Source organism: Cnephaeus nilssonii (genome assembly GCF_951640355.1).
Source record: "Cnephaeus nilssonii genome assembly, chromosome: 19".
In the NCBI taxonomy this organism is placed as follows: Eukaryota; Metazoa; Chordata; class Mammalia; order Chiroptera; family Vespertilionidae; genus Cnephaeus; species Cnephaeus nilssonii.
This window is the reverse complement of record NC_137090.1, coordinates 48,971,246-48,984,547: the sequence shown is the minus strand read 5'-3', so window position 1 is coordinate 48,984,547 and position 13,302 is coordinate 48,971,246. Positions and strand designations below refer to the sequence as shown.

Below are 13,302 nucleotides of genomic sequence, written 5' to 3'. Positions count from 1 at the left end.
GACCACTGGTACACTGGCTTTTGGGTCTCCAGGGAGGTGCAAAGTCAGCCACTGCCTGGGGCCACCCAGCAGGAGCTACAGAGAGATCTGCAGATTCTTCCTCTTGGTATTGGGTTTGGAGGTGCCCAGGCGAGGCCCAGCTGTGAAGCAAGACAGGCTGGTGCTGGTACTGTTTTTTGGGCCTTTTGTTGACAGATTTGGGGCTCCCTGACCCAGCTGCAGTTGTTTAACAGAGTTTTAGCCTGAGAAAGGCAAGACCATTCACATGCAAAAGCCGCTGTGCTCAGCTTGGATGGGGTTGTAAATTGGGTGGGGCGGGTCTCAGGGAACCACCAGGGCAGAGCAAACAGAGATGGCTGCCAGTCAACCCTGCACCGGGGAGGTCCCAGCACGGGAACAATGACCGCTGCCAGCACCTCCGTCTGGAAGAAAGCTGGCCCCGTGTTCCTGCCCTGATGTCAGACAGGCCAGTTTCTCTCCGTATGTGTCTGGGTCCCCCAGAGCCTCACCCGACACTGGAGATTAGAGGAAGTGGGAGCCTGTAAATTCAATTCGTGGTGCTAGCCTTTTAAGAGGAGCAGCTGGGTCTCCAGTAGCCTGTGTGTCACTCAGCCCCAATCTGCACTGGTTTTTACAGCCTGTAGTTCTGACTGCCCATAGGGACTTCTTTCCCCAGCTCTCGGACCCTGGGCTGGGGGTCTGGTGTGGGGCTGGGACTCCTTGCTCCTCCTAGCGGCCTCCGCAGAGGCGATCTCCCTCCCGATTAAAAAAGTGGCACACAAAAAAAAGCGGCACACCGGGTGCTGGACCAGCCTGTTCCGCGCCTCCGCACCTCCTACCAGTCTCAGTGTGCTTTCTTCTTTACTTCTCTAGTTGTAGGACTTCCACTCAGCCAGCTTTCCTGCGGTTCTGGATGAGAGTTGTTCTGTATTTTAGTTGTAATTTTGATGTGGTTGTGGGAGGCAGCAATTATAGGCGTTTACCTTTGCCACAGTCTTGGTTCTCCATAGTCTATCTTTTAACCAGTTATTATTTTACTGTTGAGTTGTGGGAGTTCTTCATATATTTTGGAGATTAACCCCTTATCAGATAAATGGCTTACAAATATGTTCTCCCATTATCTTTGTTGCCTTTTCACTTTGTTGTTTCCTTTTCTGTGCAGAAGCCTTTTTTAGTTTGGTGTACTCCTGCTTGTTTTTGTTTTGTTGCCTGTGGTTTTGGTATCATATCCCTGAAATCATTACCAAGACCAGTGTCATGATTTCTGCCTATGTTTTTGCTCTAGGAGTTTTACAATTTCAGGTCTTATGTTAAGACTTTAATCCATTTTGAGTTGATTTTGTGTATGGTGTAAGATAAGGGCCCAATTTCATTCTTTGGCATGTGGATATCCAGTTTTCCCAATCCCATTAGTTGAAGAAGCTATCCTTACCCCATTACAGATGCAATGCAAATCCTATCAAAATCCAAATGGCATTTTTTACAGAAGTAGAAAAAAAATTCTAAAGTTCATTTGGTACCACAAAAAAATCACTCATAGCTAAATCAATCTCGAGAAAAAAGAACAAAGCTAGAGGCACTGTACTTCCTGATTTAAGCACATGTTATAAAGCTACAATAATTGAAATAGTATGGTACAGTTATACAATCGGACGTATAAACCAATAAAGACCCTAGAAATAAATCCACACATATAGTATAGCCAACTAATCTTCAACAAGGGTGCCAAGAATAATCACTTTTAATATATTGATTATCTCTAAGTCTTATCTCTTTGCCTAAGGTAAATATAGCCTTCTACTGTATATACTATTTACAGTCTATTTTCCACTAATTATGTTGTCATCATTATTCCATATCATCAGATTTTTACAATATCACTTTGAAATTGAGATGTAATTCACATATCATAAAATTCACATTTTTTAAGCATGCAGTTCAGTGATTTTTCTTCTGTATTCACAAAGTTGTTCAATAGTCATTACTATCAAATTCCAGAACATTTTTGTCACCCTAAAAAGAAATCCTAAAGCTGTTAGCAGCCACTTCCTATTGGTGTCCCTCCCTTTATCCCATGGCAACCACTAATCTGTTTCTGTGTTTATGGACTTGCTTATACTGGAAATTTAATATGAATGTAACCATACAATATGTGGCTTTTTTATGTCTGGCTTCTTTACTCAGTATGTTTTCAAGGTTCAGCTATGTGGTAGCATGTGTCAGTAACTCTTTTTACTTCATTTCTTTTTAGTGTTGAATAACATTCCATTGTATGGATGTACACATTATGTTTATCTGTTTATCAGTTGATGGACATTTGTCCCCCCCACCCCCCACATTTTTTGGCTGTTGTGAATGGTGCTGCTATGAACATTCATGTGCAGGTTTTTGTTTGAACTCCCGTTTTCAGTTCTTTGGGGTATATACCAAGGAGTGGAATTGCTGGGTCATAATAGTAACTCTGTGTTTAACTGTTTGAGCAATTGCCAAGCTGTTTTTCACAGTAGCCACACCACTTTACATTCTCACAATTTATGAGGGTTCCAGTTTCATCACACCCTTGTCAACACTTGCTATTCTTTGTCTTTTGTCTATAGCCACTCTCATAGGTGTGAAGTGGTATCTCCTTGTTGCTTTGATTTGCATAGTCTCAATGTTTAATGATGGAGAACATCTTTTCATGTGTGTATTGGCCATTTATATATTTTCTATTTTCTTTGAAGAAATGTCTCTTTGGATCCTTTGCCCATTTTTTTAGTTGGATTATTAGTTCTTTTAATATTGAGTTTAAGAGTTCTTTATATATTCTGGATAATAGATCCTTGTCAGAGATATGATTTACAAATATTTTCTTCCATTTTGTGGGCTATCTTTTTACTTTCTTGACAGTGTCCTTTTATGCACAAAAGTATTTAATTTTTATAAAGTACAGTTTATCTAGCTTTTCTTTGGTTGCTTGAATTTTTGGTGTAATCTATATATATATAATAGAGAAGTATGCTAATTAATTGGTCGACCGGACTGGAGGAGGTTGTGCGCACAGCGTAGGGGGTGGGGTGGCAGGGGCCTCCATGTACCTGCACTGGGGGAGGGCCTGATCAGCAGCGGCCGCGGCCGCTTCAAGGGCTGGGGAGCGAGGCAGGCTGGACCGGCGACTCCAGGGTGGGCAGCACCACACGATTTCGAAATGCGCGCTGGGCTCCTAATATCTAAAAAAACATTGCCTAATCCAAGGTTAAGAAGTTTTTCACTTATGTTTTTTCTAAGATTTTTCTACTTTTAGCTCTTACATTTAAAAAATATGTATTTTTATTGATTTTAGAGAAGAAGGGAGAGGGAGAGAGAGATAGAAACATCAATGATGACAGAGAACCATTGATCAGATCCCTCCTGTACACCCCCTACTGGGGATCGAGCCCGCAACCTGGGCATGTGCCCTTAATTGGAATCCAACCTGGGACCTTTCAGTCTGCAGGCCTACGCTCTATCCACTGAACCAAACTGGCTAGAGCCGTAATGCCATCTTTATCATAAACTCAATTCTTATTTGGGGGCTATGTTATGATCCACTGATGATGTTTCTATTCTTGAACCATACATACCATTGTAATTATTTTACTTTTCTGGTCTATTTTAATTTTTGGCAGTACAAATCTCTTTTCATTACTTTTTCCACCCAAGAATTTTCTTCTATAAAGAAGATTTAACTATTCTACCAGATGAATTTTAGGATAATTTTATAAAGAATTTCTTCATACTTCTAATCCTATTAGAATTTCTATTGTAATTACAAGAAATTTATAAAATTCTTTTGTGGAGAATAAATATCTAATTGGAAGAATATGGTATGTTTTTTCATTCAATCCTCTTTTGTTGTCATTTAGTAAAACATTACAGATTTTTTTGAGGGTGACTGCAATTTTCTTACCAGGTTTATTCATGCATAATATATGTATATATATGTATGTATATATATTGCTTTGTATGTGGGATTTATTTAGCATGAAATAACTTACTTTATTGTATTATTTTATTACACAATTTAATATCTACTTGTTTTAGAAAATTTGGAACCTACAATGTGAATTTAAAAAATAAATGACCCACAATCCCAGACATAAGCACTGCTAACATCTATATAAATAAAAGGCTAATATGCAAAGTGTCCCCTCCGGAGTTTGACTGACTGGAGTTCGACCACTAGCTATGACATGTGCTGACCACCAGGGGGCAGCGTGGAATGAAGGAAGGCCCTGATTGGTCCCGATTGCCTGCCAGGCCTAGGGACCCTACCATGCATGAATTTTGTGCACTGGGCCTCTAGTTTTTGTATATCCTTCTATTAATGAATTTACAGTGCAACTGTAGAAGTCAGATAAGATCATGTAAAAGGCTTAATAATCCAAGGCAGTAGTGAGCGACTAGCATGTTACTTTTTTGTCTTGCTTTTTTTTTTTTTTTGCTTTTGTGAATTGCTCTCCTCACATCTAGCGGGGTGCCAGTCACACAGGTACTACTCCCTGGGCACTGGGCTGGACAGTGTATCACTTTGGGGTTCTTTTCTGAGAAGTGTCACCCTTCTTCCAAGATCTTCAGTCCTAAAGACCTCTAATCCTGGAATGCTCATGGGAAAGGCTTCCCCTCTCAAGAACACCTGTGCTTGAATGAAGTGAACTTAGGGAAGCAGAGCTGAGAGGTTATGGAAATGACTCCCAGTGGTATTTGAACCTCTAGATCTAGCTGGCTTAAAGCCAGCTTGAACTCACCCCTAGACTTTCCAGTTAGTCAGGCCAATGAGTTTGCTCTTTAGCTTAAGCAAGGTTGGGGGAGCTCTGTCGCTTGCAGAGCCCACCACTACACCTCGTGTCCGTGCCAAGGTGCCGTTCCCTGGAGGGACACCCAAGTAAGTTAGGTCTCTGTGTCCCCAGCTCCCAGGGGATGGGTGTTCCTCAGTGAGAGCAGGTCCTGTGCATTATGCCTCTTCGTGCTTCAAGGCAAAGAGGAGAGCCACCGAAGGCAGCAGCGTTTGCCATGGGCGTGGGGCCGCTGTTGTGACAACATCCCTGGCGGGCGAAGGCCGGCACTAAGCGCGCCAGGACAGCCGCTTGCTGTGGTCTGTGGTTAGAAGGGCGTGTGCATGGGCGCAGGTCACTGGCCTCTGCGCACTCCTGTCTGCTAAGGGCTCTGCCAGGAAAGAGCTACTTGGTTGCTTTCACACTGTCATCCAGGAAGATGCAACTTATGGCAGCGACTAGTGTAGCCGCGCCCGAGGTGGAGCGGTTTACCTGCACACAGTTCCTTCCTCTACTCCCTGTTGCAGCTCTCACTGCCATTGGGCTTGTAGGACACCCCAGTGGCGCGGACTTGGACCCCAGGTTCTGTAAGAGTGCTCATATAATTCCGGAGCTCTCTGAATTCAAACTTAGGTATAAAAATAACTACTTAGATCAAAAAGGAAATCGCAACAAATTACTAGAGCCTTAGAGACCAAGATGCCTTGCCCTTGAGATCTCTTGAGCCAGCTTATCAGAACCATCTGCTTCGAAATGCTTCCTGATTGTTACCCAAGTTCCCCACGCCACCTAGAACATTCTACCACCCACAGCCCTGGCAAGCGAGGGGCCCTGAGGCTCCAGGCCATGGGCGTTCACACTGGCTTTCCCCCTTCTTTCTGTGTGATTCTCAGAGAGCTATCAGCAAGAAACTAACTCAACGTGCATCTGAAATCCTTACGTGTTAGAGGGACACAATTAAGTATTCAGGAGTCATAGGCTAGAAATGATTTTGTGCTGTGTGGGAGGGTGGGGGGTAGAGGGAGGAGGCCGGCAGAGGCGCTGGGGAGCAGAGCCCGCTGCTTCCTGAGGAAGCTTTGCTCAGATGCTGGCTGCCTGGCCCCTCAGTGTGGCTTTGGTTTTCCTCCCGCAGGCCCAGGCCCCAGAATAGTGCAGCGACGCCGGCTGAGGTCAGCACTCCCGGGAGCACAGGAGCCAAAGGCTTTGCAGTAAGTACGTGGTTGGTTATTATTTAAGACGGGGATGGGGACTCTTAGGAGAACAGCTCTGTCTGGGGAAAGACATTCTTCTGTTTTAGGTATAACGTTGAATGTACACGGTGAACCTTGATATGACTAAGGTATTATTAAAGCATTTATTTGTGGTTGGTGGACCCGATAAGCAACTTCTACATGCATACTTTGGGGGGCTACAAATGAATTTGAAACTCATCTTCTATATCTTGAAAAAGTCGTCTTGTCTCACTGCCTGTCTGTTCATCCTGCAAAGAAAGCAAGGACAGTGCCTGCCAGCCTCCGGTTAGATGTCCACGGCCCTCCGACGGCGTCCTCTCTGCGGCTCTGAGCCCGGCCGCCCGCGCGGGTCTGTGCGCATTCTCCCCATCACACATTCTCTCCATCACGCGTTCTCTCCATCACGCATTCTCTCCATCACGCATTCTGTCCATCACACTGCAGCCTGAAACCCTGCGGAGAGCTGCCCGCCCGCCTGGCTCTTAAATCCCAGAGGTTCTGGAACCTTCTCCCCTGAAGATTAGCGCTTGGGAGTGTGCCCCACCATCTGCAGAGGGCCGATAGGCCCGTGCTTGGCATCTGGGCCAGGCGCCCTCTTCGAGGCGGAGCCGGCAGGATCTCAGGATGTGTCCAGACAGAGGCTGTTCTCCAGCGCCGTGCTGACGGGCCTGGGGAGCCAGTCAGTATTGTGTCCCACCCCTCTCCCCCGACCCCACCTCTCCCCCCACCCCGAGGGGCGCAAACTACTTTCCTCACAGAGTCTCTTCACCACTCTGTTTTCTAGAAGTGACGTTTTGGATTTTATTTCCTTCCCACACTGAGCTGATTTCTTACTAGAATGACATGTTTAGCTCAGCCGTCTAGGAGGGTTACTGAAGATGCCACCCCCGCCCAGAACCAGAGGCTGAGGCGGCTGCCGGAGCCTCGCTGGCCTGTGGCTCCCCGTCCCTCCTCGGCTCGGCTCGGGGTGTGCGTTCCCACGTGGCTCCGGCTCCCGTCCCGTTTCACTTCCTCCCTCCCCTCCTTTGCCAAGCGAGCTGACGTGTAAGTGTGGTCTGGTCTCAGCAGGAAGAACCCACAAAAGTAGAGGAAGTCAAAAGTAACAATACTGAACTTGCACTTGAAACAAAAACACTTCATATGAAGTATTTTCCCTTATTTCAAAAACACCTTCGATTTTTTAAGGGGAAAAGTCGCGTTTTTGAGTGCTTCCTGTGTGGGGGGACAGCATCTATTCCCACAGTGGCCCCGTGAGGTGGTTACAGCTCGGTCTTCACAGGTGAGCAGACTGCGCGTGGAAGGTGGTGTAAACGGCCGAGGTCACTGATTGGTGGGGGGAGTGGTGCAGCTGGGATTGGAACCTGGGTCTTTTTAAATCCAGAGTAAGTTTAGAAATTAGGAAAAATAGTGACTCAATCCCATGCCCTAAAACAGCTTAAAATTTCTATATCTATTTCTACCTGTACAGCTAGATATTACAGCGTAAGTGTTTCTGTGCTACTGGTTTCAAATTACTTTGAAGAGTGTATAATGGTCTAGTAAGTGATGGTTCCGTGAGTTACTTAACTTTCCCTCTTCTTGAACATTGGGTTGCTTTTCTTTTTTGTTTGCTTGGTTTTGCTATTATGAATAATACTTCAGTAACTATCTTATCATATAATTTTTTCATGTGTGGATTATATGTGTGGAATAGGTTCTCAGATATGGGGTTATTGGGTACGGGGGCATGAATATTTGAGTGGTCCTTGGTATATGTTGCTAAATTGCCTTCTATCAACACTCTGTGTGAGAGTACCAGCTTGATTTTACCCATTCCACCAATGACAGTATCATAAAAAAATAAAACACAGGCAAAACAGAGGCCCTTTTTTAAATTTTGCATTTCTTTTAATGTAGTTATACTGAACACTTTTTCACACATTTGTTTACAAGTTGTGCATTCTCTTTTGCTCATTTGCCTGTAAGGATCTTAATGCCTTTTTTATTTCTTGCTAATTTATATTTTGTACACTCACAGGAGTGAGGTAGGCCCAGGCGTGGTAGCCAGGCGCAGGGCCCCTCTGAGACAGCCGCGGAGGCACCTGGGGCTGCAGTGTTGGGCCTGAAGGAGGAGCCTAAGGAATGGCCCTGGGACTCAGCAGAGGAGCTGGGAAGGCCTGATGCCGAAGATAAAGGAGGTGCAGGATGAGATCTGGGCTGTGAATAGAAGTCTTTACTGAGCCTTGGGGCTTGAGAACCTCTCTGGCTCCCACTGTTGACCAGGACCTGACTGGTCTCATTGATGAGTCTGAGCATCAGAGAGGAAGGGTTTCCGGAGTCCTGGGGTCACCTGTGCTGCAGGGCAGGGGCTCTAGCACTGAGAAGTGCTCGAGCAGTTTTTGTGAACTGGCATGACCTCTGGCAATGTGGGCATCTCCTGACAGGCGCAGGGCAGGGAGGGTTGGTCTGCAAGGGCCTTCCTGTGCTCTGCTCCGCCCGGTGTCAGGAGGCTCCCGGGCCTTCATCCCCGCAGCCACAGGGCCTTCGCAGCCCTCTCACCAGCTTTCCGCCTCCTGCCCGTACCTCTTCCCCTTGCCTTGCTGTTCTCTCCCCTGGTCAGTGTTCTCTTCCTTTCCGCCCGGCTGGTGCCTCAATCCTGGCACTGTCCCTTCTTCACGGAACCTGCTCAGGCTTTCCTCTGACTCGATCATACTTCCCTGGGGCAGCTCTAATGGCACCACGTGACCCTCCTCAGGGGGTCTTTCCCCTCGAAATCTCGTCTTGTCAGGACTGTGTTCTGGATCACCCCCAGTGAGCGGGGTCTTGTTTACTCATTCCTGTATGAGCGAACATACCCAGCAGGGCTCCACGGTGAACACACACGTGAAGTGTCCTCAGCCGTTGCCTTGTATGAACGAGCGAATCCCCGCCTCTCCGTTGGGGCTGACTGTCCTATTCCCAGTGCAGCGAGCGGCAGGGAGCGAAGGGGGCAGGAGCGGCGGGCAGGTTGTACACGTGAACCACGACAGGGGCCTGTATTGATTGGACGGGGGCCGCTGGAGGATGTGAGCGAGGAGTGACAGGGCCAGGGCTGTCCTGAAAGGAGCACCGCGGTCGGGTGAGCCAGAGGTGGAAGCAGGTCCTGGGGGTTAGCGGTGTCGCCTGGACACAGAGCCGGACACAGGGCCCCTCTGGTGGCCAGGGCCCATTATTTGTCGCTCTGGTCAGTGCTCTCACTCCTCACAGAAGAGCCACAGTGCATGGTCCTGAGTTTCTCACATTAAAACACACACAGAACTTGAAGGTTAACAAATGCGCGCTGCTCCCGTGGCTGTGTGCACAGTGTAGCCGCGCCGTGCCCATGACCGCCAGCCCTTCCCGTGGGACCTGCCCAAGGACGCCCGGTCCCGCTGCCTCTGCTTCCTCGCTCACAGAAAGCACTGAGCTGCTCCCAGTCACACGAGGATGAGGCACCCTGACCTACAGGGCAAAGAGTAAACTGCCGCCTGGCTTTCGGCCCACAGCCTGCTGCCAGCCTTGTTCCAGTGCCGCTTGTCCTGCTGCCTCGGCGCTCACCCACGGCTGCCACACCAACCACTCCGCGCACCCCCTGGAGTCAGCTGCCTTCAGCCCGCTGCCCTCTGGGATGCCCTCCTGCTAGTGCCCGCCTGTCACTCCTCCTCCTCCTGAGCTGTATGGGTTTGCTGGGGCTGCCATCACAGAGCACCACAGACCGAGTGGCTTAGACAATGGAAACTCATTTTCTCAGTCTGGAGGCTGAAAGTCCAACCCCCCGGTGTCGGCAGGGCTGGTGCCTTCTGCGGCCCCTCTCCTCGGCGTGTCTTCTCCCCGTGTCCCCATGTGGTCTCTTCTCTGTCTGTGTCTGTGACCCCGTCTCCTCTGCTCATGACACCAGTCATTGGATTAGGCCCACACCGATGACCTCATTTTATCTTACCTCCTTAAAGGCCCTGTCTTCAAATACAGCCACATTCTGAGGAGCTGGGGTTCGGGCTTCAACATATGGACTGGGAGGGCACAGTTCAGCCCTAACGAGACACCAGCTCCAGTACCCCGTTATCCTCCAGCATCGCCCTGCTCACATGCATCAGAGCGCTTCAGTGGACTAACTCTGGCCTTTGATATTAACTCATTCATTTGTCTGAAATACCCAGAGACACTTACTGAGCACCTTCTGTGTGTCAGGGATCCACTCGATGCCCAACATGCAGAGGAAAAATATGGTGCCCAACCCGGATGCTCAGGTGGGAGACAGACAGACCAGTTATAGCAACTGCAACACAGCGTCACGGGCCACCAATCCAGAACCGGATCGGAGCGAGCAGAAAGCTCCTGGGTCAGGATGGCGGCCAGCAGTCAGCGAGTCAGCCCAGCAGTCAGCGAGTCAGCGCCATGAGGGAGGGAAGACCAGGCCGCCAGAGAGGTGGCGTGTGGAGGCCTGGAGTGCAGGGCCATGGTGCTGTTAGGGAGAGGCATGGGGGCGGGGCTGCTGGTGGTGCGAGCCCATGCGGAGCCTGGTGCGTGGGGTTTGGTCTGCAGGTTGTTGAGCAGGCGTGGGCATGCGTTTTAGAAAGCTCCCTAGCAGAGTGGCGGCCGGCGGCTGTGGGCCTGACCAGGTAGGGAAACCAGCGGTGATTCTGGTCCCACTGTGATGTGAAGCCCTGGGAATGAAGGGCAGAGGAAGATCGGGAGCGGTTTTGGAATCAGAGTGACGGACTTGGTGACTGGCTAGACGCAGAGGGTGAAGGACCGGACAGGATCCTCATCAGCTCCCCGGAGTCTGAGTCTCAGCGAATGCCCCGTGTGATTCAATGGCTTTGCTAAATGTATACACCGATGCAACCACCACTGCAATCAAGGTATTGAACATTTCATCACCCCCAAAGTTCCCTTCACAGGAAGTCCCTTTCCCATCTGCCACCACCCTGACCCCTGGCCCCAGGCAAGCACTGATCACCTTCTGTCATTCTGGGTTATTTTTGTCTCTCCTAGAATTTCATATCAGTGGAGCCATATAGTTTGCCAGGTGTGGATCTATTACAACTTGATGATCTATTTACACTTGGGTGCGCGCGCGCAAGTATCAGCCAGCTGCGGGTGAATCTCCCGCCTCTTGATCATTTAGGAAAGTAAGTCCCAAGATTGGCTGTTCAGAGCCACCCTGGGAGCTGATTAAAATTGGAAGCGAGGCTCACCCTTCATGGACTGACCCGGACTCGGGGGAGAGCCCAGCCTTGCAGGTAATTTTGCTCAGCCGGCTTGGGAGCCACTTCTCTAAGTGACGACACAGAACAGCAGCGGTTTGCTTGTCCTGTTTGCTTATCACTAAGAGGCCATCTAGTCCAAACTCCTGGCTGATATCATTCTTTCTGAGGCCGACCACACACCTTTACCTCCACCAATACCCTGGCCACGTACCTTTTCATTCCTTCACAAACAGAAAATTCCCGAGCACTTGCCACATGTCAGGCACCGATGTAGACGCTGTGCATAAATGCAAAGCGAATCCGATTTGCTGCTTACAGTTAATTGGAGGGACATGATATGGACGCGCACAGTCATACAAGAAAAGGCAATAAATGTCAGAGACACGGATAAGATGCTCAGAATTTAGAGAGACACCAGTTGCCAGCTTTTTGTGGGGAGGTAGTAGTCAGGGAAGAGGTGAGATTTGATCTGGGACCTGAAGGGTGGGTGAGATTTGTGCCCACGGGGAGTGAGTGTGGGAAAGGCAGAGCAGGCAGAGGGGACCTGGGAAGGCAAGTGACAGGCAGGAGGGGGAAAGTCCTTTTGCTGCCGGGGCCATGGATGCCCAGCTTGACCGGCGCACAGAGTGCGCAAAGGGGAAGAGGAGATGGAGGGAAGGTGGGCTGAGTGGGAGAAAGTGCAGCCTCCAAGGTCAGGTTTACGACGTCTCTGCCACCCCTCGGGTTCCCTCATAGTTGGCCCCTCGGGTGTGCATTTCCCAGCACCCCCGAGGAATTAGTTCTGGCACCATCTACCTGGAGAGAGTGTGAGATCCCCAGGTTAAGGTCTTAGTCTCTCAAAAGTGTCCTCACTTCCAACACCAGTGGTAAGACCAGCCGGCTATAGATTTTATCCCACCACCGCCTCCTGGGGTCCGATTAATCTGCTACTCCATTCTGATAGCAGATAGAGAAGCATTTACCTACAGGCACCAGTTTATTATAAAGGGCTTCATGAGGGAGGCAGATGGAGAGGCACTAGAGCGAGGTCCGGAAGGGTCCTGCGTGTGGGAGCTCTGCCCGCATGGGACTGGGCTGGGCCCAGCTTCATAGAATCTTGTTGTTCAGGACTTTTTATGGAGCTTAACCCTTCCCCTCGCCCTCCCAGAGGCCAGCCTGTGGGGCTGACAGTTCCAACCCCCTACTCACTCGGTCTCCTGGGGACCAGTCCCATCCAGAGGCTATCTGGGGGCCCTAGCCTCAGTCACCTCATTAGCATGAACTCAGTCGTGCTCCAGAGAGGCTCCTTATGAATGACCACAGACACTCCTGCCGCTCAGACATCCCAGGGGCTGTGTGAGTTCTTTATAAATCCAGGAGTCAGTCCTCCCTCAGTCTGTTCTGCAGCTGCTTCCCATCTAGTCTGTGGCTTGTCTTTTCATTTTCTTGACAATGTCTTTTGAAAAGCACTAGTTTTCCATTTTGATGAAGTCCAATTTATCAGTTTTTTAAAGATGTATGTTGTGGATCATGCTTTTGGTGTTGTATCTAAGAAACTTAAGGTTGCAAAGATTTGTCTCCTGTCTTCTTTTAGCATTGTCTAGTTTTATTTAGATTTCACCTTTAGGTTACGGCCCATCTTTAAGTGGCATTTATTATGGACTGGACACTGGGCCCAGCGCTGTGGGGCCGCAGAGGAATGAGGCACACGCGTTGCTCCGGCTCATCTGGGCTGGGGAGCTGGGCGGAGAGAAGTCGGCAGAATGTTGAGGGGTGTGGGGGTGCTGTGGAGACCTGTCACGGTGGAAAAGCCGGACTGCTCCTGGGCAAGGGGGCCTGGAACTGAGTTTTATGGGAAAGTAGAGTTAGGGTGAAAGTAAGAATCGAGTGGGAAGCCCTTTGTTCTGGGCATGGCGTGGCCCTGGGGAGACCTGGAGACAGAGCAGCTGCCAGGCGTTTGCCGTGCTGTGGGTTGGCGTGCAGGGTGCCGGCAGGAGCAGGCGGAGCATGCGCTGCGCTTTACCCTGAGACAGAAGGCGGGTGGCTCTGCGACGTGGCTCGTGCTGTTCTCTGAGGACGGGGACTGCTCTG

At 49.4% G+C, this 13,302-nt stretch overlaps 1 protein-coding gene across 3 annotated transcripts in view; it reads left to right on the top strand.

Annotated features, from left to right (window-relative positions):
* Nucleotides 1-13,302, top strand: part of SPECC1 (sperm antigen with calponin homology and coiled-coil domains 1) — a 256,884-nt gene that overhangs the window by 25,612 nt on the left and 217,970 nt on the right. For 2 of the 3 annotated variants that reach the window (XM_079797262.1, XM_079797264.1), the window contains exon 2: nt 5,926-6,001. The gene's annotated coding sequence lies outside the window, so the exon portion shown is untranslated. Of the gene's footprint in view, nt 1-5,925; nt 6,006-13,302 lie in introns of those variants that run through there. The other variant, XM_079797265.1, reaches the window with a different exon arrangement.